The sequence below is a fragment of the Equus caballus genome, chromosome 19 (assembly GCF_041296265.1).
Source record: "Equus caballus isolate H_3958 breed thoroughbred chromosome 19, TB-T2T, whole genome shotgun sequence".
NCBI classification, from domain to species: Eukaryota; Metazoa; Chordata; class Mammalia; order Perissodactyla; family Equidae; genus Equus; species Equus caballus.
This window is the reverse complement of record NC_091702.1, coordinates 18,935,881-18,961,203: the sequence shown is the minus strand read 5'-3', so window position 1 is coordinate 18,961,203 and position 25,323 is coordinate 18,935,881. Positions and strand designations below refer to the sequence as shown.

General features: G+C 40.2%; 1 long non-coding RNA gene across 3 annotated transcripts in view; it reads right to left on the bottom strand.

The window, feature by feature from the left end:
* The window catches only part of LOC111768982 (uncharacterized), a 71,250-nt gene that overhangs the window by 6,240 nt on the left and 39,687 nt on the right, over positions 1–25,323 (bottom strand). For 2 of the 3 annotated variants that reach the window (XR_011428750.1, XR_011428748.1), the window contains exon 6: positions 22,151–24,477. This is a non-coding gene — a long non-coding RNA (uncharacterized lncRNA). Of the gene's footprint in view, positions 1–22,150; positions 24,478–25,323 lie in introns of those variants that run through there. The other variant, XR_011428749.1, reaches the window with a different exon arrangement.

Sequence of the window (25,323 nt, the reverse complement as noted above, 5' to 3'; positions counted from 1 at the left end):
AAAGTGAAATAAGAGAGGAAAATACTGAAATTAGAAAATAGAGGCTGTGACACTTGAGAGGCGAAGTGAATTTCCAGGGAGGTGCAAAGGGAATTTTTCAACCCAAACTGTGAGCCAGAACTCAAAGGCATCCTACCAGCTGGGAGTGAGTCGGGGGCGTGGGGTGAAAAATCTCTGAAAGATAAAAGGAGAGAGGCTCATTTAATGATTGGGAGTTATATAAATTATTTCTAATCTTTAGAGCATTTGGGGAGGAAATTAACTACCAATAAATGAGAAAAAAACAACATAAGAAAATGATTAACTGTAGGAAAAAAAACATAATTTATATAAGAAAGGAAATATCCTAAGCCATTATTCGGTTTAGCTGTAAACAATATGCCATACAAAAAATAATGTAGACATTTGTGCCGATTCGTAACAGAACTACTGGAAGGTAAAGGAAAGGAAGGTTTAGGAAGTGTGGGTTTAACAGATCCAAAATGGGAAGGAAGTCAATAAATACAGCCTAATGCGATAAATTAAGAAATAACAGAATAGACCATTCTATCAGATAGTGGTATATGTATGGAAAAATCAAGAATGTTATCGGATAGAAAGAGATAGGAGAGGGAGGCCGTTTTGTAGTGTGATCAGGCCTTTTCTGAGCAGCTATCTGAATTCTTAGAAGAAGCCAGCCATGCCAAATCTGGGGGACCGATATTCCAGACAGAAGCAGTAGCAAGTGTTAAGATTTGGGGGCAAGGATAAACTTAGTGTATTCTAGGAAGGCAGGAAGACCGGTAAGCACTGAGCAAAGTCAGTAATATGGAGAACAGTAGAAGAGACATATCCAAATGGGAGGAAAAGCATTTGAGCTTCAAGATTGTGTTACATCTAAGAAGACTCCGTGGGTCAAAGAAAAACAAAGCCATACCACTTCTATTTATCTTATTTCATGGATTTCTCCTGCCCTGCGTTATTCCATCCTACCTTGTTCATCACATTAGTACTATCAGTCGTTAACATCACGGGGCCCTGTATTGTGGTGAACACTCAGAGAAATGTCCTTTTGGCTAATAGCTCTGAATCTTTTGCATGTATGGGAATCAGTCTATTACCACATTACACCATGCCCCCTCTGTTTCGCTCTACTCTACTCCATCTCACATTTCTCAATGTAATCTTCATCATCCCAATTTCCTATTTGCATTTTAAATAGTAATAACCTACAAGATTTCACATTTTCTGAAAATACAGGACTCTTGTGTAGAAATTAAAATCAGCTGGCTGGGCAATGTTCTATTATTAGTAAGAATTGTGATTTTTAGAGTTGTGGGTTAATTGCTAATAACTGTATGCAATATTTTCCCTCAAGATGTTTTCTATTGCAGTAATTAACTGAGCAGCTGGGAGAGCAGACATTAACCATTTGTCTTCACAGTAGCCCTCGCTGGGGACTCTCCCAAAACCTTTGCACATGGCTTTATTTGCTGTTTGATGGGTAATGTAAGAGGGAAGCATAAAAGACATAGGATGTTCATACTTTGGAATGGATATCCCGTTTAAAACAATTCTTTCTTGTTGAAAGGATTCTTTCTCACACCTCTGATGAATAGATTAGGAGAAACACGGAATGTCTTTTAGACACATGGACTTATTTGACTAGTTTTTATGTGCATAGTATCCTCACATAATGAAATTTTGTCTCAATGATTGTGTCAGAAACCTGAGCTACCCTGAGATACCACTGCTTTATCTGTTTACAGATTAGATAAGAGTAGTAAAATCTGGTTGATACTGAAGAAATCTGTTCAGTAAAACTTCAGGAACCCCCTTGCCTGATAACCCTATTCGTTTTCATGATTCCTGAATTCCCCTTTGGTTATTAACTCAGCTCTGGCCCTTGATTTTAGTATCATGAATCTCCCACTAGGAATCTTGGTGCTTATTCCTTGTGTAGATTCCTGTTTACTGTCTGATGTGGCCCTGCTCTCAAGACCACATGTAGAATCTGAAGTTTGGCTCCACGTTCTCCTAACTGACTCTGCCACTGCCCGCCTCTGGCTCTGCCAAGTTCTCTCCTACAGTACGTCTTTCATTAGTGCGAAGGCATTCATTCTTTTTTTTCACAGGGAACATTTTAACATATCTTTTTAGAAAAAATGAAATGTCCCAAACCATGAGCAGAGACTAAGTATGAAATTTAACAAAATAAAATAAAGCTAGGCTTTTAGGAAATTTTTAAGCATATAAGAATTTTTTATCTTCCCTTTCATTGAGTAAAATAATAAATTTACTACTATTCAGATCCCATTGTTTGTTTCACCCTGTTTTTCTGGAGGCAACAATTTTCTTTCTTCTTAAAATGATTTCTTTTCTCTAAATCCAGAAAAGCTCGTGGTTATCCTGTCTTGAGAATTTGGTTGTAAGAGCCTCAATAGAAAGAATGCTACCTGGTTTACACTAATTCCACAGAAGCCACTCAAACGAAAGTATGCCAGGCCCTCTGACGAACAAGACAGCCCTCACTTTCCTTCTCCCTCTGAAAAGATAGGAGACCCTGACCCCCCATGCTGTGGTTGGCGGTGGCTCAGCACGACTCTTTGGGGCCACCTGCTCGGTGTCAGTGCTCAAACGGGAGATTCACCCATCAGAGACTGTGCTCCTGAGGCTGACATTTGCAAGTCTCAAAGGGGATTTTGAAGAGTGTCATCTACCAAGAGTTTGAAGGCAAATGAGGCTGTAGTACAATTTAAGGGAAACTTTCCACACTGGAAATCCCACTGGGAGCCTAGGCCACTAGCTGGGAGAAGCCTGGAAACAGGGTCACAAGACAGATTCCAGGAGAACCTAGAGTCTGGTGCAGATCCATTCAAGAGGGCAAGTTTCCATGTAGTTAGAGGTAAGATACCAGGCAGAGAAGTGTAAGGCTGTGGTCCTTAGGGTCAGCGAGAGCTTCAAGCAAAGGTAGAGCAACAACCTGGGAGCTCTCAAGGGAAAGAAGCTGCTCGGGCCGCTGGTTGTGGACAAGGGAGCTCTGAGTCACTCTGCCTCTTCCCCTAGAAAAGCCTGACTCCGTGGGCTCACTCTCCCTGTACAGCATTCAGACCTAAATGATGCTATCTGCTTAATTTTTTATAAACAGTGCCTTGCAGGGAAATGCTTTAATGAATCCTTTTTGATTTACTGGTTGGTTGAACCAATTTTGGAAAAGCCCTGCAAAGTATGAATTAAAATACAAACTGAATTTAGAAAACATCAGCTTGCATATTCCTAAGGAAGATAAGCTCTTCCTAAGTTGCCCTCACAATTTATTCTCATGGCAAACCCCTTCTGAATATGAATAGTCTCCTAGCAATAACTAATATTGAAAGCAAAAACAAAAAAATCCACAACATTTTCTGTGGACTTGAAATTAATTTCTTATGAAAAGATCTGAGTTGTTTCAAATTAATATCCAAATATTTTAGTTTTACTGTCCACTTTCCCCATCCAAAATATTTTCAGACATGTTTCCTTAAGATAGGAAACATGTCTTATACTTATTTATATCATTCAAAGTACTGTACCAGATTGTATTGAGTGAGGTCATGTTGAATGAAATGTTTTTAGTTAAAACTAAAGTTTTCTAAAAGCCAACCTAGAAAACTATTTAACAAAAGAGCTGACTCCTACAGTCGTTCTTACGTTGGTTAACAGAACAAAAAAAGGAGGGGAAGCATAAGATAATAGCAATGCTTCTTTTGGCTAAAATAAAAACACAATCCCACTTAAGAAATGAGAACCAAGGACAAAGGTCTTGGCATTTGGCAAGTCCTTCATAAGCAAGGAAACACACGAGGTTCTGCTACAATTCAAGAGGCATTCTTGTCAGTGTTTTAAAGAGGGTAGAAATTAAGCTATATTAAAGCTTGTCTTGGCCCAATTGTAGAATGAAAGTGAGGCGTCCATGGAATGGTTCCAGAATAGGTTTCAAATCAGTTTGAATCCAGCTATTTGGGCCTTATTAGGACTTCAGGGGACAGCCAAGAATTACATTTAATTCATTATCTTGTTCTGAAAGCGCTATAGTGGCAGCTACACAAATTGAAAGCAGCATTTACACAAGCTAATACCTATGGTATCTTTCCAATTTATCTTTTGGGCATTATCACCTCCCAGTGTACCTCCTTGAAAGTTTGACATGTGGCTTGAATTCTCATTTTGTAGGATGATAGCTATTCACCTCGAAGAGAACACGGACGAAAATGGCCCCGCTAAGAATGCTACCCGAAATGCATTTAAAAGATTTGAAAATAGCTACAGTCTTGTGGCAGAAATTGTGTTATATATAAACTTACCTTCTAGGCAATTCATTCTTTCTAGATTGATGCTGTGGCATTATCGACTTAATTCACTGCTGTTTGACTCATGTCTAGCAATCTGGTATAGACTCTACGTGGAATTATTGCCCCCCTTTGTGAAACATTCAAGACCACTGATTTTTATTTTCCATTATTCTTGAAAAGAGAGAAAATTTAAACAATATGTTTGTCTTTGTGAGGTGAAAGTAAATATAACCTGTTGAAATTCAAAATAGGAAAACGTTCCTTTAGGAAACTAAGAGAGATGATGCATGGAGAAATGTTGCCCACATATAGAGTGTTAGCGTCTCCTTTTAGAGTGTGCACTCACAAAAACCCTGCGTGGATATTAAGTTGACAGTCTAATCCTAGAGTGTTTTATGTGACCAGACACTAACAACAGAGAACATTATATTGACTCCCAGATATCAGGCAATAGAGCTCCAAGCAACTTGTATTAATGCTTTGTATTGATGTATAACCTTTCTTCCAAAAAGTACAAAGCACTTCCTTAAAATTGCCTTATTGGGTTCTGTAACAACTCAGCAATGCTCAGTATCTGAGACCACATGTGTTAAGCTGAGATGATACCTTAAGTTTCCTGATTTCTAATCTAGTATTTCAAATATTTAATCATTTGTTGTCCTTTCAGTTTCCAAAAATGCCAAAAATTATCCATTCTATACAAGACTTGAAAAAGGTTATACTTCAGAGGAGATTCTTTCAGAGTCTACACATCATTAAGGAAAAATTTAAAAGTAGATTGTATGAGAATTCAAGTGACTTTTTTCTTCAGTTAAAGATTTATGTCTATCATTGAACCCCAAACATTCCTTAAGAATGAATGTTAAGGAAAGATAAACAAAACAGATATTTTTCAGTAACTACACAAAGTGTTCCAAAAGTTAAGCACACTTTCTACTAATTCAAAATGCTTCACTAATCCTTTAACTGCAGAAAATTTTCACCAGACTTTAAAAAAGCTGAGGATTAGCTATATAAGAAATATTTAGGATTATTTTAATACAGACATCAAATGGAAGAATAGTTCTTTCTTTTGGAAGGTAATTACGTCTTGCTTTCTTATAATATTATTTCGAGTCTCTGACTTTACAACATGCAGTGTCTAAATTACAAAATCTGCCACCAGATGTAATGAATGTATCCAGAAATGAACACAAAGATCAAACTTTATACAGGTGCAAGGGAAAGAGAGTTTTGGCAGTCCCCAGCAAGGCATACCAGTCCAGGCCTCAACCATTAATTTGCCTTCCGCCTTTGTTGAGTTTATTACCAGGCGCTAAGGCCTAACCCAATGTACTGCCTTCCTCTGTTCTTTCAGAACATATCTTTCCTTACCTTCCTCTTAACCACTAGGTATTTTAATGATATTTTATATCAATGGGGAGGAAAAACCCTTTCCTAAAGCTAGCAGCTGACAGTTAGCATCTCATTGAAATTTCCCATGGAGGAGCATTGAGCATGTCCTTTTTCCTTCAGTTTTGGTGAGATGTCTGATCGCTTTACCAACACCTGCTACTACGATTTTGTTTGCCCTTTGGATTAAAACATAGCAAAGAAAAATATATACATTTCACTTAGGTTTAAATGACCACTAGCAAAATCATGTGCCATCTTTGCCTTTTCCAGATTCCGTATACTTTCTCTTACATTTGGAGCAACAGTAGGTTTGGTTAATAGCCTCCTTGTTTTCTGCTGTTAAGGGAACTGAAGTGTCATTAACACATATTAAAGTACCGTTGATTCCATTAGGGCCAACAAGCACTAAATCCCAATTTCTTTTTAAATAAGCATTAAAACAAATGCAGATGTCCTTTATTAACAAGTAACATGCTGAGCAACCCTTATTGCAATAGTTTAGTATATGAGAGATGTCTTAAAGACCAAGTTGGAATCTTAAGGAGCTGAAATGCTAGAACTGGGGTACAATGAAGGACGAGTGAAGGAATAAATATCCATTTTCTACATGCACAGGAGCCTATGCAAAGTGCCATTTTTTATCTGTCAGATTAGAATCATAATCACTTTTCACCTTCACATGTCTCTGCCTTCATATACTATGACACAGATAATGCCAAAGTAGGTAAGAGGCACAAGCTGTAGAGGAGCGTAAACCAATTTATGAATGGGAACCTGGGCCTAGGAAACGGGCACGTCTCATACACGCTGTTACTGTGCGGCTTCTCCATGTGGTCCCCGTGACTGGGTGTTCCCACAGAATAGGAAAGCATATTCAATTGAGAAGCTATTTCACAGGGAAGATTATGATGTGCCTGGGTAGTGGGTCTTCTTAAAAGCTGTGACCATTCTAGGGAACTTTTTCATACCAGGAGAACTTAGAAGATTTCAGTGTAAACCTTAGGGCCAAATTTGCAGCAAAAACAAATATGCTTCATCTTTTTGCACTAGTCTCATCCTTTAGTACTATTTATATCTTTACCCTTTCCCTCCTTGTTTTTCATCTCTTCTTTACCTATTTCTAGTTGGACTGTGCTGTTTGAACGTAATCCTTGAAATCTGTATTTGATACACTTTTTTCAAATAAGGAAAAAAGGACAAAAGTGAGAGATATTAACTTGTTTTGTTTACTGCTGCGTTTGCAGAACCTAGAACAGCGCATGGTACATACGAGAAACTCAATAAATATTTGTTGAATAAATGAAAGTATGTTTGATGACAGATAGGTAGACAGAGATGAATATATAGATAATACTGGTAGGAAGCTAGGAAGGAAGGCAGGAGGGAAGGGAAGGAGGAAGGAAGGAAAGAAGGAAGGAAATGCCTGTACATTTAGGCACATACACAGGCTCACAGCTGTGAAGATATTATCCTACTTAAATAAGTTCAGGAGAGTGGAGTAGGGCTGGAAGCCATAGAACACTGAATGAAATAACTATAGAAACTAATAATTTGCCTTCTACAGTCCCATGGATGCTAACAACAGACAACACTCTTTGTCAGAGACAAAGAACTTTATTATTCACAGCAAAAGGAATAGCGGGGGCGTCAGTGTATTCGTGCTGGCTCCCTAAGTTCCAAATTCCACGGGCTATACGGAGAGCCAGATAGAACCTGAACAGAGAGAGAAGTGTGCCACGGGAGAGGAACCACAAGCTTAGGGAATCTGTCACTTGCTTTCCAAGATGGCCACTTTTAGGATTCCCAGGAAGATGAATAAAAAGGGCAAAAGCATAATGGAATATACATTTGCTGTAGTACATAGTTTCAGAGATGAAATTACAATGTACGATTAAGAGAGAAGCTGTGGCTGTGGGAGCTAGAAGATTGGCCAAACAGAACAATAATAGCGGAAGGTTATCGGCACATTCATCACACAGACTAGCCTTAGACATCTTGCAGTACATCCCGAGGTCCCTGCTCAGAAAGAATCTATTATTATAGATGGTTTGCTCATAAACACAGGCACGTATAAAAGTTGGAGTGTAATGTAGTGTGACAAGAGGTGTCGGCCTCGAGTTACAAGGGGGTAAGGAAGTGTCTGGGGGTGCAATTGATAAGCCACTTCGTCGAAAAACACTGGAGCTAAAGTTGAGTTCATTTCCTGGTTGTTCACATGAAGGTTTCCGTTGCACAAGGAGGGGTGAAGCGGAGTACGGACTTAGCATCCACACCCGCAATGTAACGTTCTCTAAGTCAACCTCTCAGGGAGGAGGGGTGGGAGGGCGCTTGTGTGGGCTTCCTGCAGGACGTTCTCTGCTAAGCCCTTCCCTGGACTCTCACCGAGAGCCACCAAGGTTGTTACAATCTGCTTCCCTTCTTAAAGAACCTTTGCAAACATTTTGAGTATATTCTTTTTAGGAAAAAAAAATGCAGCTCATTATGTTTGGGTTTCATGCGTAGCTTCTTTCTGAAGGATTTTGTTGTCAGACAGCAGGGAGGTTGAAAACAGAGGGCCAGTAATGAAATTTAAAAAGGAACATCTTTTTATCTCTCAGGGTTTTAGTGGCTTTGGTCACTTGTTTATCTCCTGAAATTCTAGCTTCTTTTTGATATAGAAATCTTAATTTCAATTCACAGAATATCAAAAGCAAAACAGAGACCATGGTCTTTCAGATGAGCAATAAGCAGCAGGCTAAATGAACTCCTTTGCATATTTCCTTGATGTGTTAGTAGTCTATAGTTAATAACTTGTTATTAGCATTGCTTTAAAAAAAAAATCCCCCAAAACTACCGCTTCACCTGTGTGAAACTGTGAAATAACCCAAAAATATTTGCTACAAATCTCCCAGATTTGTTTTCCTGCACAGGTATTCCCAGATCCAGGATGCTTCTGTCAGCGCATTTTTTTTTTACCTACCTAGAGCTGCACGTGTCATTCCCGTCACTCGGTAGGTGCAGGGTGGTGTCAGTGCCATGGAGTGCATTCTGACTCCCAGTGACCCTGTGGACAGCAGAGTGGAACGCTGCCCGGTCTTTTTGCGCCATCCTCTCACCTTCCATATCAGACAATGCTCCACTGCTATTCACAGGGTTTTCAGGGCCAATTTTTTCAGAAGTGGGTAACCAGGTCGTTCTTCCTGAGTCAGTGTTAGTCTGGAAGCTCCACTGAAACCTGTCCACTGTGAATGACCCTGCTGCTATTTGAAATACCGGTGACAGAGCTTTCGGCATCACAGCAACACTCAGCCGCCACAGTATGACAACTGACGGACGGGTGGTATGGTTCCTTAACCAGAAATCTAACCCAGGCCATGGCAGCACCACATCTTAACCACTTGGCCACAGGGCTGGCTCTAGGCACAGGAAGACATCCTCAATGAGTTAGAAGGGTCTCCTCTGGACTGTGCCTTCTCCTGTTCATTGCTGCCATCAGCTTATTAAAACTACACAAACTGAGCAGTTGTTTTGGTTTGAGTTTTAAGAGAAAATAATTACAAATCTCCAAGACATTCAACAGACACAATTTGATAAATATGTCCATATTTGTTGACAATATCTTAGGCGACTTTGTTCCCTTACCTGTAAATAAATAAATCTAATAGTAAAAATTCCAAAAAGAAGCAAACAAGAAGCTAAATATCAGAAGCATGAAATTAAGCTTCTTATTTCACTTGTAAGTTTTCTCTATCTTGAATCATATTCCAAAGTGCGTTGAATGTCTTCACATTGCCCCGGTCTTGGGGACAATTCTATCTGGCACTCCTTTGCTACGTAGCCAAGAGCAAGAAGGTCTTGATTTGTTGAAGTTTCAGAGCATCTTCTTTCAGATTGTCTTCCACCTGAAATCTCCTCAGGTGGACTGTCTTCTACAATAGGGTGAACAACTTCAAAAAATGTATAACGTAAGAAAGGTGTGAATGTCGCAAATATTTTCCACTTATACTTTTTTCATTAATTATTGTTAAATAACAAGTTCAGACAATGACTGAATAAACTGACAAACCTTTGCTTCATACTTGCTTAAGGACAAAAAATATTTATAATGGGGAAAAAGAAAACACATCCGAGTCTCTCACACCCTGGTCAGAGACCAGAGTGGCAAAAATGTGTTCAGGAAAAGTATTTCATTTCTTTGCCTAGGACAGGGAGAGGTAGATGAGCCTGCCTAGGAGCGAGGTAGAGAGGTGGATCTCTAGTGACCTTGGGGAGCCATTTTGACCATCTAAGATTGTAGAGATAATGCATATGTGTTACGGAAAGTGGCTGTGATATAATTTGTTCTTATTAATTTCACACGTTTGAGGAGATTGGTTGACATTTATGATTAAGCTTTACCCACCAATATTTATCACCTTTGTCTGCAAGAAATCTATTTGCCATCACAGTGACTTCTTTTGGCGTGCCTTAGGTAGTAGTGTCCTTCCCTAGTTTAAGATAATTTCAAGGCTTTCTACCTTCTAAATTGTCAGTATTATTAGAAGGAATTCAAGATTTTGATGACAGTAAAATTTGGAAAAAGGAGATATTCTTACTTTGGTCTCAGAACATTAGGCTTAATATATCTCATCCAACAGGTATAGCTTTGCATTTAGCGCATCTGAGTCTCCACAGGGTACCTCATATTCACCTGATAGAATTAAATTGTAAGTTTTGTCACAATAAATTAGAAACAGACCTTTCTTGCTCTCAGAGCTCTCTTGACTCACACAGTGTTAAAAGAAATTTCAGCTCTAAAGGACAGGCCTGCAAATATAGGTGACATAGGGAACTGGCCCCTAAGACGTGAGGAAGGAAGATGCAGAAGGCAAGAGAGATGAAAGAGAACCAATCACAAAATTTATCCTCTCTTCCCACTTTTCCAAGGGTGAAGTCTGGTTCCATTCCTCATCACTTTTACCTGGAGACTCAGTATTATTCATGTGAGAGATTGGCTTGGGAATGTTCGCTCCCGGGAAGACGAAATAAAGATGACTGCTACACTTTAACTGTAAAAGATTTTAAAGGACGCTAATATTAGCATCAGCAGTCTATGGTGACCAAGACAAATAAAATCATTCTAAGGGCAAAAAGAAATACTGAGCCTGCCCCATAAAGCAGGCAGTGCATCTATGCGGCCTGACTGCTGTGGTTAGTTTACACCGGCATGCACGCCAATTGATTAAAAACAGGAGACTCAATTTTAATGGCATACATATCCTTATGCTAATCGAGCTGCCTGATACATGTCTCCAGCATTTATCAGCATGAAGAGAGATATTGCCAAATGTCCAAGGGAGAGGAAATAGGGCCCTTATAAATTCAGAGTAAGAGAGCTGAGAGGGCATCTAGACCAGGCCTGTTGCGAGCCTCATAGGTCCTTTCCACATTTTTTACTGCCCTCTCCTCCCCCACACTTTGGTCCAGGGGTCTTTGCACAGAGTGGCCACTTGGTTTGGTTGAATGTAGTGTTGAATAGAATGGTATCAGAACTAAAATTTAGGAATCGATGATTTGATTCTTAACCAACCTTTTGCCAATAGCTGTATGAGCTTAGAAAAATCGTTTAACATCTCTACCTCTTAGTTTTCTCATCTGCTTATAACACGCTGGAAAAGATAAATTCTGAGGTCCTCTCTAGCTCTACAGTGTGATGAGCTGTCCTTAGGAAGGATACCTGTTCAATGGACCCCTGATGTATTTGTCTCCAAGCTTCTATCCTGGTAATATTATGGGGGTTTTTATTTCCTTCCCCTCTCTCTTCCATGTGCTTCAGATGGACTCTACCCCTGGTTATTGAGTTAGGCATGTGGTCAGCCCAGGTCAGTCAGAGCAGTGAATTCCTCCAGCCGCAATGATTTGGCAGGCATTGTCATATGATCCAGTCAGAGCCAATAAGACACAATTGTACTTTGGACTGCTGGGACAAACACTTCTAAGGGTGAGATGAGACTGGAACTCCTACGACCAACTTATCAAGACAATAGGCAGAAGGCTGAGCAAAGAAAAAGGGAGAAACTGAGCATCAACACCATCATTTGATCCCCTGAATCAAACTTCACCCAAAGCCAAAACAACCTGTAAACTTTTCCACTGTATGAGCCAAGGAGTTCCTTCTGCGCTTGTGTCTGATGTAGGTAAACTTTTGGTCGGTGGAAATGGAAAAGTCCTTATCGTTAATAGTTAACACATGCCCTACAGAGTGTTTCACAACCTTTTGCAACCCATGAAACTTCGTAACTTAGAGCAGACCTAATGGATCACCTGCCTCATTCATCTGTCACCACAAAAACAAGGCCACATAAATTGGAAGAAAAGTTTGCCTCAAATGTGTGTTTTATTAATGAAAGTAAGTTATTAATCTCTATCTAAAAGTGAAGAAGGTAAAAGTCATACGATGAACCTCTCTATAGCAGGCTTGGTCTCCAACCATTTGATAGGCTTTCAAAGGCCACCAAGAGTATTCAAACAATGGCTGACCTAAGGAAAAGAGCCTACTGCTCATTGAGTATCTTTGATATTCCATGCAGTTATTGAATAAATACTTGTGCATTACTTCATGTCTACTTACTGATGCCCTTCTTTGTTCACTCTTTCAGACACATTTTAGCAAAATCCATCTTTTTCAGCAAGATATATGCCTATGTTTCCCACCATGTGCCCCTTGGAACCCTAGTTCATGAGATAGTTCATGTACAGGTTCTTCACTGAGTCAAATAGGAGTCTGGGAAACAATTCAAAATCTATCCTTCTCTGGAATATTTATGTGAATATTGGATATCAAATTCTCTGATTAGTCTTTCTTCCCATTATTGAATGCAGCACTTCCTAAATTATTTAGACAAAAGCCATTCAGTGCCCTGCCCACAATACCTATAAACACTTGAGAGATCCAGCATTCCACAGAACCAAATTTTGGAAACACTCATTTAGCTCCTGTTTTCAGAAATTACAAAAATTTGTGAGTGCAATTAGAACTCAGAATCAAGAGCTTAAACTCTTCCTCTAATTGAACCTATATCTTTTTCATTTGCCTTCAGATTCCATTATTAGGTTGACTCATATGAAATTGTCCATATTTGATGGTTTCTGACCCACATTCCAACTCTCACCCTCTCATTGGATATTTTTCATTTGCTCCCAAGTCTATTCTCCATCCTTCTCCACCCTACTCTGTGTCCTGCGGGGTTGACATTTATGGAATTCCTTGCTCTCTAGCTTCAAGTTGGCTTTGTCCAATCAGAGCCACCGGAATATGGGGAGGCAAGAGGGAGGGAGGCAAGGAGTGCTCTTGCTCCAGCTCTCTCTCCATCTCAGGTTGCTTTGGGTTATATGCAAAGGCTACACTCTCAGCAACACTCTGTTTTCACAATTCTTTCTCTGGTACAGAAGTTCTCAACGTTGACACTATTGGCATCTTGGGCTGAATAATATTGCATTATATGCATCTGTTTAACAGCATCCCTGACCTCTACCCACTAGATGCCAATAGCATTCCCTCAGTCATGACAATCCAAAATGTTTCCAGATATTGCCAAATGTCCCCAGGGTCAAAATCCCCTCTCCTCTCTCACCCCCACCATTGAGAACAACTGACAGCTACTCTCTCCAGGTTTATTAACACTTCCCTCCCATTGACCATTCAAGCCTAAAGGTAGTAAACTCCCCTCATTGCTAACACTGCAGCACATTTCTATGCCTGGTTGGTTCCCTCTGCTTTTGCAAGTATCTGTTTGACTGAAATTCTCCTCAGTTGAGTGTGTTATGTGTTTGCTTTTGGGATACTGACTGATAGACTCTCCATCCTCCCTTAATCTCACTAAACTGCTTACTGTCCACCACTGAAAACTTGTTCACTTTCCTTGAGTCCTCACACAAGTCCTGCTTACAAGAGAAGTGGAGGCAGCATTAACTGAGAGCCCACCACATGTCAAATCTGGTGGCCAGTGCTTATATATTGCAGTAATTATTAGTGGTTGGTTGTCTCGCCACGGTCCTTTTTTTTTCCAAAAATATACCCTAATTCGGATTCAAGTACTCATCTTTCTACACATAAGCCATGTGCTTCAGGTAGAGCCGACCCCACTGCTAGCTTCAGAGACTGGTTGTTCAAAAGATAATCTCATTGTCCTTGCAAGTGTTGGATTCAGGAACACAGGCCTGAGCCATTCAGTGAAAGGCATTAATTAAGACTTTGGCTCACAAAGGAGCATATGTTTCTTTATGTAGTATAAGGTCTAGAACTCCTGCAGCCTTCTCAGTACTGATATGAGGAATAAGTTGGCATGGGTAGGAAGGCAGAGTTAGAGAATTGCAAAGAAATGGGGCCATCGATTCAACCATACCTAATCATTGCCAAGCTTCTGGGCTTTCTCAATTATGTTATCCAATATACTTCTTCATTTTGAAGAGAGTTTGAGTTGGGATTTCTGTCACTTGTAGCTAAAAGTCTCCTAGCTGAGCCATTCATTCAATTCATTCAGCAATTGCTTATTTTGTGCTTACTATAAACTAAGCGCTGTTCTGCAATGACCCAAACAGATCAAAACTGATAAACAGAGTTATGTAGTCAATCATCATATCACTCTAAGAGCTAGATGTAAGTCTCTGATGCTAAGAGAGGAATTCTCAGCTGAGAGATGTTAACTGGCTTATTTAAGGAGATCAAACTAGAAAGTGTTGGAACTGGACTACGTCTGTCTGACCACATAGTTTTTCTACTCCATCCCTCTCTGTTTGAATCAGCCACATTAAGTCATCCAGCTACCACTTAATCTAGACCAGTATCCACACAGAAGAGACACAGTGTAGGCAAGTTTTGATGAAGGGGAGGCATTTAGATAATCCAGGTGTCTGGAGTAGTTTCCATGAGTTTAAGGGAGAAATATGGAGTTGTCCTCCCCTGATGACTTGGCTCTACTTTGACTCTTGCTGATTCTGCGGAGCCCTCTGAGTCTTCCCTACCTTCTCCAACTCATAGCCTCAGAGCAAGCCCAGTGACTCTCAACCTTCTGCTTCCCTGTGGGGGCCAAGAAAACGTCTATATCCTTTCCACGTCACATGGAACTTTGCACAGTTATGGCCTGCTTCCAGTTTTACTCTATCCCTGCATTTCAGTGGGAAGCCAGTGTACAGCTCTGCTTTCAGATTTCCTTTCAAAATGGCCACACTCTTCCAGATGCCCCGTTGGGTTTTCACCCAAGAGAAAGGAAGGTGCACACCCACGTCTGACCAATTGCCTCCCCTCGTTTCTTAGCCTTTCCTCCTTCCCAGTCCCACATGGGTGGAAGGGGCAGGATTTACACTCCCTGTATGTCACGTGTTTTTCTTATTTCACATCCCTGCCTCTGACCTCTTGCTGGGACCACAGGGTGTTTGGGTATGGAGAAAAAAGCTACTTTTTTTTATAACAATCCTCATGACGCATTCCAGAAATATTTTCCCCACCTCATTACAAATGCCAGCACATTGACCACATGGAAGTATTTTGAGAATAAAATGAGGTTGCATAAAAGCTGTTCATAAAATGTAAAGGACCATAAAAATGTAAGATATCACAGTCTTATCATTAAGTCACAAAAAAAAAAAAAAATCCATTTAGCCCTATATTCCAATTCCAATGTATTTCTGTACTGAAAACAAATTATGGCATTAAAAGATGCCAACTATATACCGTTACAATATGGAGCAAGAAACCAATCAATGGATTATATGAGTAAGTTATTAGTAAATCTTTGACTCATCAAATAACATTTTAGAGTGAGAATGTCTTACAGATTCTCACCCAGTGGTCTCAGCCCTGGTTGTACAATAGAGTCAGCTGGAGGGGACTGAAATAATCCAGATGCCCAACGCCCACCTTCAGACCAACTAAATTAGAATTAAATGTTCCTTCTTGAGAAAAGTGACATTGCATGAAAGAAATAAAAGGAGGTTATTGATCTAACGTTTCAAATTTTAAACTTAGAGTGCCTCTGGAAAATCAAGACCTCCACACAGATGAGTAAACTAAAGTAAAAACCCTGATATCGCTCAGCCAGGCTATCATCTTATTCTCAGAACTGGAGAAATAAGAAGTGATTCTAACTAGACATCGTTTCACTTTTAGAGAGAGAAACATGAAGACATTGCCAGATTTGTCCAAAGTTTTTCTCCACAGCCTACTTTCTAAGTCCCCTGAGTTACCTTGGGACTCTCAAAGACAGCGATGGCATCCCGCACCCCTTCAATTCTCTGCCCTTGGACTCACGCTTTGCAGCCTCAGCACACACTTCTCTGCCCCTCCCCCAAATGAAAGCACGACTTCAGAGAAATGGGAAGTCGTTCTTCCTCACTCTCAGATTGGCCTAAAACACCAGCTTGATCAGAAACACAGGCACCTTAGATAGAAATAGCCCTGGCTCCCTGGCTCCCAGGGCCAGAAGATAAATGGGGCGGAGGCCAGAGCAGCGAAGGAGGTGCTGTTGGAACCAGCATCCACGTAGCAAAGTGAATCATCGCTGCCATTCAGAACATGTCCAAAAGAAACCAGGGCTCACGGGGAGAGGAAGCAGGTTTTTTTGTTTTCTGGGTTTTTTATCCTGTGCCTCTGTAGAAATAGTCATGAGAGCAGCTGTGCTTCCTCCCTGAGAAAGTCATTCTAGCGTTTGATTTTCCCTGAGGAGGAAGCAGATGGAGAAAAGCTTCACTTGCACATATGTGGCTGCTGCTGGCATTCTTGCTGCTCCTACTGACCCTGGATTATATGGAGACATAAGGCTTCCGAGGAGGGAGGGAACGATTATTCCACAGGCTTTTTCAGACCTGCTGACCTAAAGCCCCAAGGGTGCATTAGTATTAGGGGTTAATTGTGGACTCTTTGAAATTCTTCTAAAGATGGTGGCAATAGGCTATCATTTTGTGTAAAATAGTGACACTTCCTGATCCCCTAGTACGCATGACAGGCATAACAGGAGTAACATGCAAGGTAGCTAGGAAGATGAACAGCACAGAGCTCCTGGCCACAGCGTGGTTACAGTCAAGTCCTCTCGCAGCACAATGATTGCAATCATAGGCTGTGTTTTGGCATAATGGCCAACATCTTTCCTTTCTGCAGACAGAGTATTCTCACCTTCACGTCACCCTACAAGAAGCACCTGCTCTGTGCTGGGCACATTACCCAATTCACATGTTAGGTGAAAAAGCAAAGAAAGAAAAAGAAGAGTCTTCCCAACTTCGCTTCCAAAGATTTAAGCCTTGAGGACACAGGATGCATAAAACATTTGCTTGAAATATAAAGATTCTCCTTTTCTGAAGCAAGGCGGAGAGATGAAAGGGGAAAGGATGAGGGCAGAGAGTTTAACAAGAAAACGAAGAGAGGTCCAAATCTGTTAAAGCCATGCAAACTGAAAAATATTTTCAGCAAAGGGCAACCATGACATTGTTCGGGCATCCAGGAGATGAATGGGAGCTGAATTTTCATCCTCAGACTACCAGGCCCACAAAACATTACATCTCTCAAGATAATGTGAGCAGTGCCTGCATCTGTGGAGAATTTTCCTTCATAGGCAACCAGCGCTTTGGCAAGTAGGTACCCAGCAACTGACATCTGTCCAGACCCAGAGACTTTTCTTTCCCCTTCTTATGTACCTCACATAGACACACCTTTGTCACATCCCAAAGAATGAGAGAGGGCACTGGTACCTAGCAGGGTGATAATGGGTCCTAAGAAGTCCTCACACCTACTCTCCAGCAGTACTTGGGAGAACAAAACAAAACCTGGCCAAGATTCTCCTCGAGCAAGGAGATTGGTAAACATATCCCATTACAAATGTCACAAGAGGGATGTTATAAGCACACATAGAGTAGAATGAGAAAGAAAAAGAAAGGGTCATTCATGTTTCTTGGACCTCTTCTTTAAGGAGGTGACACTGGGAACCAGTCTAGAAAGATAAGTGGGTGGAGGCCTTCCAGGTGGAGAGTGCAGCAAGAAAGGCATGCCATCCAGAGAAGCAGAAGAACTGGAAAGTTGTGTGACGTAAAACTCAAAGAAGAGGGAAAACAGAAGTAGCGGTCAATCATGTCAAATGAATCCGAAATTTCCTAAGAATCTAACGGATGGAAAAGTGTCCATTAGACTTAGCCATGAGCTTTAGGCACAGGAGAGCCCTGATGACTCTGCTCAGAGCAATGTCAGTGGGTGGTGAGATTGGAAGATAGATTGTGCTGTACTGAAAGGTGAACTAGAGGAGAGGAAGTGAACAGTGCACCTGAAGAACACTGGCTCTCAGAATGTGTCCCCTGGACCAGCAGTGTTAGTGTCACCCAGGAACTTGTTAGAAATGCAAATTCTCACACACGCACACACACAGGCCCCAGCAGTCGATCTGGGTTTTCACACGCACCTCCAGATGACTCTGACGCTTGCTAGAGTTTGAGAACCGCTTGTTCTTGTGATGAACTTGAGATATTTATTTGATAATAATGAGTAGGAATTTATACTAAGTATTTACATAGGAATATTGGGGAGGAATTTATAATGATTTTTATTTTTTTATTTTTAATGATTTCTGGTAATGGTTAAGGAAGCTCACCCCAGTAGATGAGACCAGTAATAGGTATACAAACCCAGGAAATTCCTAGAACGGGTGGCTAAGGAGTTGAAGGACCCACCTCAAACCCAGACAAGATGACTCGGGAGAAATTCAAGACAGCAGACTTAAATATATTTTTTTTGAGGAAGATTAGCCCTGAGGTAACATCTGCGGCCAATCCTCCTCTTTTTGCTGAGGAAGACTGGCCCTGAACTAACATCTGTGCCCATCTTCCTCCACTTTATAGGTGGGACATCTACCACAGCATGGCGTGCCATGCAGTGCCATGTCTGCACCCAGGATCCGAACTGGCAAACCCCGGGCCACCAAAGCAGAATGTGCGCACTTAATCACTGTGTCACCGGGCCAGCCCCCAGACTTAAAATTTATTTGATTAAATGTAACCAATTTTGCCCTTTCTGGAAACAAGAATTTGATTGAGCGTACAAAGCCTTCTAGGTAGAACAGAGGTTCAGGAAGACTGTGAGAGGGTGGGAATTACTGGTAGGTGAGTAGAGGGGAGGCAGCAGTCAAGATGGGGGATGAGGGAGTAAGTGGTGATGATGTCAAACTAGCAAGAGCTGAAACAAAGACAGCACAGCTGGACAACCCTAATCAGTGTCAGGAGAGGTCACATACCGTGGGCTGAGTCAAGGTCGCTAGCCTATAGCACCTGAGCCAAAGGAATTCTACTCTGGGCAACTGGGCTGGTCTAGCACCATGTTCTGAGTACCCAGGACCCTAGAGTTTCTTGCCCCAGTGGCTCCAAGTTTGCCTCAAGAGTCTGCACTGGCTTTTCCCTGGGTCTTAGTTCCCAAAGGCCAGCAAAGGAGTAGCCACTGGGTGGCTATCTGCTGGTGATATGGATTGAACTTGTGCTGATGCAGGCTGAAGTGTTCACAACATTGATGTGAGACCCTTGGCAGAGCAGAGAAAGAACCAGGGAGGAAAAGAGATGGTTAGGGGCTAAAGAACACAGACATGAAAGCTGGGCACTATGAAGCTGGTTCCTTCTCACAAGGAAAGTGGAGAATTCTAATTCTAACCTGGCCTTCAAGATTATAACAAAGGTATATTTGTCCAGGTAGGAAGAAAGAACATATTTTAATCAATAATATATTAATTCCTTTTTTGTAAACACTTAGATGATATGTGGGGCTCAATTTGCACTCTTTCCTGAGGCCCCACAAAAGTTAAGAGTGGGCTTGCTAATACCTGCGGTAATTGGTCATAAATATCCTAGTCATGATAAGAAATATTTTCTATTGTAAATTAGTATATTGGCCTTCTTATTTGTAAATAACTCTGTAGTAGGTTTTGTGGTTATAAACCACTTCCTTAACATGCAACCAATGGCATTCCTTAGTCCTATGTCCTTGAGAATTAGATGCAAACGACGGGGACCATATGAAGACAATGGCACCCATATGCTCTGCATAAGTGCTAGCCGGCACCTTGGATGACTTTGATATCTGGTCTCTAAGAATCGGAAGAAAGAAGAGCAGAAAAGAGGGATGAACTAAAGGAGAGCTGAAGCCAGATATAAAGAACTCTTCTTTTTAATACATAGAAAAGAAAAATGCCAGCCATTACTCAGCCTCATTTTAAAGGTGTAGAATTAATAGCAAAAAAGCAAAAGTTCTGATGCATCAATTTGGAAAAAGCTGTTATCAAGTACTAAGTGTCCCTTAAGTAAAATTATGGGAAATTGGAATAGAAATTCAATATATTTCACAAATAGAAAATTATGTAGGAGGCATAAAAGGAACGTGTTGGAATCTACCTAAGCTCTAAAAATTAGGACTATTCTACTGAAACCGTTTCTTTACTACTTACCAGAGACCACTTAAAGTGACTAAAGCTGACAATGTATGTGGCCACTGTGGTGTTTTTAAGGCCGACCGCAGGTGGAAGTGCCCCAGGGCCTGAGGCAGGTAGTAACGGAGCTCAGTGACAACTCCCACCATCAGAGGCAGGTCATCTGCACTGTCCTCCTCTGAGGACTCTCCAAGCTGAGATTGTTTTTAATGGGAATTGTTTATTACAAAGGTAGACAATTTTAATACTTTCCAAAGCCAAAAGGAAGCGCTTAGAACTTGAAACATGTCAAAATAGTATGTTGGTCTCTGGCATACACAGCTTGAAAACACAATTTTTCCGCTTGAGCTAAAAATCACAAGGAATATTTTAGACCATGGCTCAGTTTCTTCTAGATAAATATTTGAGCACCAGCAGCTACAAACTGAAGGAATACCATCCATACTTGTCAACTCTGATTTTCAGAAAGACCCCAAATATTATCTACTCCACCCCGTACTGATTTCATCTGAAGGAGTAAGTATAGAATAGGAAAGAAAAATGTCACAAACAGGAAAAGGAAAAAAAGTATAGACAATATAGTAACACCACCAATATCTCACACTGGGCTATCACACTTCTGTATTTAAAGGATATTTACATAATTCTGTTATTTGTTTGTTACAACCAGCCCATGAGGTTGGTGTTACTACATTTATTTTACCGAAGGAAAAATCTGGGTCCAGGGTTAAATTCTTGTCCCAGATTCCACAGAATAGGTATGAAGATTGGGGTGGAATCCATGAAACAGTTTCTAGTCCTGTAGTCATAAGACTGATGATTATATTGATGCTGCTACTGATGATTATATTTAACATATTTTGATGTGTGTTAAGTGTTGAGTATGATAGCATATAATCTTCAAATCAATGAGGTAGGAATAGTTACGGTCTCGATTTCATAGGCCAGGGGATAGAGGCTAAGTAACTTGGCTGAGCCACCAAAGTAACAAAGAGTCAAGAAGCCAGAACTGGCCAGTTGTGCCTACCTCTGCTCTTACAGCCCCATGTTCAGCGCAGACAGGTAAAAGTCGCCTGCCCATCTTTGGTTTTCAAACATTCTGAAGGAACAAGTCATGGTTATCTTTTTCTGTTCTTCACTTTAGTATTCTTTCCTGCTCCCCTTCCTTCATTCCACACAAGTCAACCTCAAATCCTTTGAAAAGAAGAAGTAGCTTTCTTTGTGCACTTGGGCCAAACACCAACCTCTTCCCATCCCCAACCATCTTTCCATTGGCCTACATTTCCTTCCAATATATTTTTGTTATATCCTAAGCAATTAAATATTGGATCTTTTTTAAAGCACATTTTCCTATTCCATGTTACAGAGACTCTGTGAGATGCTGGTGTAAGACTGAGTCTGCTAGTTACCTACCAATATCTAGTCTCTCCTTCCTCCATACAAACAGAATGCCAGCTTTGCGCCCAGCTGTAAGTTATATTTCCAAGCATTCTTAAGGTAGGGGTGGTCATCAGGCACAGTGATGGCTAATGAAATGTAAGCACAGGGTGACTGGGGATATCTGGGACAGTTCACTTTCCTGATGAGGACACCACCCTTTCTCCCTGTGTCTTTCTTCTTCCTCCACTTGTAATTCTCAGGGAAGGGTAGAGATCACTCATCTGGGATCCATGAGGTGACCATGTGGATAGAAGACATACTCCAAAAATGAGTGAGCAGAAAGAGAGAGAGCATCCAGACTCTGATGTTACCAAGAGCCACCTAACAGTCCTGGATGGGTGATCTCTGGTCTATTTTCTACGAGAAAAAAATAAGCTCTTGTTTGGATATTGACTACGATCTATTTTATGCACTGAAAACAATCTTACCTGACACAGTGCGTTAATACTGAGATAATAGTGTAAACACATTAGTACAACAAGAACAAATCTGATAGTAACAAAATCAAGGGCAATTGTATCAGAAGAACACACACTGTGGTTTCAGGGGTGTGAGTTTATACTCCAAAAATAAGAACTCAAAGCTGATTCCTATGGGTTTGTGGAAAAATGAGACATTTATTGACAAGAGGTATAATCAATAAAGAAAACAATGAGACACTAAGTGAAAACACAAGTGAGAAAAATGATGTAAAATGTACAATAAACATGTTTATTTTACTCATGTATTTTTTCTATGTCTGTTTAACCCTATATAGTACTAGAAAATATCAATAACCTAAATTCTCTGGGTAGAACTCTACTTAAAGACAAAATTATGAATTTTGGAAGTGCTTTCACTGGTGCCTCTAATTTTTTGCTACTCTGCTACTGATTTCTAATGTTCTCAGCTCCCTCTAAAATCTCATGACTTCTGATGTGTTGCCTTATATGTGTGTCCTGTGGCTCAGTGAAAGACAAGACCCAAAAGTCTTTGCCCTTCAGGACACTGCATTTTGCTAGAAGGACATGGATGTGCTCAAGTACCCTAATATGTTAATTAGAAAATATGCGACCCCCCCACTTACATAAAATATCCATGAACACTTAACACAAGTTTCTAGTAGGCTTTAAGACACAACTAATCATGGGAGTTTCAGGCACCACGGCACCCCGATGAGCCTTCCAGCTCCCCTGAAATGACCCTTTGTAGGGAGCTGCCTATTTGTGTTTGTGGAGCAAGTCCTGTCCCCATGGGAGGAAGCCATCACATAGGCGATGGTTTGACAAAATGGCAGTCATCTCTGACCCCTGGCCCATGGACAGCCTCCTTCAGGATACCCCAAAGGTGACCTTTCCTGAACTTTTCCTACTAATCTCTGCATGGTTCTCTGGTGGGCACTGCAGAACTCTAAAATTATCTTCCTTTGGCTTTTTAGCATCTGGTCCCAAGCTTTGAAACCCAGTGGTTTCTTTTATTCAGTGCATCATTTTCCTTCACTAACTTTTGCATCGTGTTATTACACTTGTTTGTTGAGTCCCTTAGGATATATGGATTTAAATGGCTATTAAAGGAAATTTCATTTCTATTTAATTGAAAATTATTGGTCAGACAAGTGTCCTATGTAATTGTTCACATGGGATGTTAAAAAAAAAAAAATCCATACTATATTTTCCCCAACCTAAGCAGAACTGTATGATTTTCTTCAACTTTGATATGCACTTCTTTTCCAAACAAGCTGACCTCGCCAGCCTAGTTTAAAGCTCCAACTGGGAAAAGGGTTTTTGCCCTTGAGATTCTTTTGTGACTCCAGCCTTTATTTTTTCAACTGACTTAGTGGATGAAACGTCTGAACATTCATTTAAAGTCTCTGTGATGCATGATGCTTAAAAATCAAATAAGTCTAATTCCACATGGTTCTTCTTAATGACTTTTTATAACTGCAGCTATTTCATCCTTTGTTCCCACTTGTTCCTCACTTTAGAGAACGAAATTCAGCACTTGCTAAAATACAGTACCCGACAAACAATTACACTTAATGTGTATTTGCTCTTTTTCTGTCTCATATTGTATTGAAGTTATGGATTCAGACAGAATCTCTTTGCAAATGTGGACAGCAGCCTGCACTCAGTCTTTTCATTCTGTCATATTCCTTTGTTGATATCTCTGTTTTAAGATGAGTTTGCCCCATGCATCACCAATTGTCTTTTGTTTTCACGCTGCGGGGAAGCCTGGGCTAATCCATATGTCACTATGAGACTGCAGGCCTCTCTGTTTGACAGGTAGCAGGCCTGACAGCCATCTATTGAAAATGCATTTTAGACAGCAATCTATTGAAAATGCATTTTAGACTATCATTTTTCCAGTCTAATTTACTCTTAATAAAATGACTTTGAAGACAAGGGGTCTACTCTGTGTTGGTTTGCTTCTTTCAGATAATTGCATTTTGAGAAAGACCCAGATCTCCAAATATGACAGTTTTCACAAATACAAAAATGATGAAATTCCCTTGGGAATAAAACAAGCTAGCTTCACAACAAATAGCATCTTTTAGCCTAAGCCATCCCAAAGCACTTTGGGAACTCTGGACGTTCAGATGACTCCCCAGGGTAAGGAAGCAGCCAGAAATGCTTCCAATGTCTAGAGCAAGACACAGCGACTCTGTGCAGTGGGAAGACACAGCACCCACCCCCCATGCACACACATCTTTGCAAAACAAGAAATATTTATGTACTTTCTGTATATGTACATGCATGTTACAGTTGTTGGCAAAATTTTACAAAAGAGTATACCTACAAAATATCATAAAAGTGTATACGGGGGCCAGCCTGGTGGCGCAGCAGTTAAGTTCACATGTTCCAGTTCCGCAGCCCAGGGTTCACCAGTTCGGATCCCAGGTGTGGACCTATGCACCGCTTGTCAAGCCATACGCTGTGGCAGGTGTCCTACATATAAAGCAGAGGAAGATGGACACAGACGTTAGCTCAGGGCCAGTCTTCCTTAAAAAAAGTGTATTTGCAAAACTAGTAGCATCAAATTATTTCCTAACATGACTTCACTTTTCAAATTCACTTCACGCTGTGCATTTACTCATAGATCATTTCTTCCCCCTCCAAAGAAGAATAAAAATAATAAAAATTAATATCTACTGTCCATTTATCCCTTTACTGTCACCTTGGCCAAGTCATTAAGCACTTAATACCCAGATCTCCAAATATGAAAGAACAACTCTTTAAAGATTTTTCCATGTTAATGGTAATGGATGGTAATTAGTCTTTGGGTGGAGAACATGATGTAATCTACACAGAAATCAAAATATAACGATGGACACCTGAAATTTATATAATGTTATAAACCAATGTTGTCTCAATAAAAAATATAAATCATAAAAGAAAAGATTTTCCTCACATAAAATTTTGACTAAATTTTGCCAAATGGACACTTGATCACCCAGTAGAAAGTGTGAACTTATAAAGTGTGTGGTATTTTTTAAGCTATTGAAATATTACTAAAAAAAATAAAACTTCAAAATTTTTCAACCTATATCATCCTCCACACAATTGTTAATATGTTGATTTAAGAAAAATATCTATTCTGCAGTTAGAACGTAATACCAAGAAGATATATTTTAGTTAATTTTATTAACTGTTTTAGTAATTTAAATGATCATCCATACTATTTTTGCTGTATTGATGATAATTAAATTTTAAAATTGAAGAAAAACGATAATTACATTTTAAAATTGGAGAAAATAGTTAATTTTACTCTTTTGTTTAGTTAGAATGTTGAAT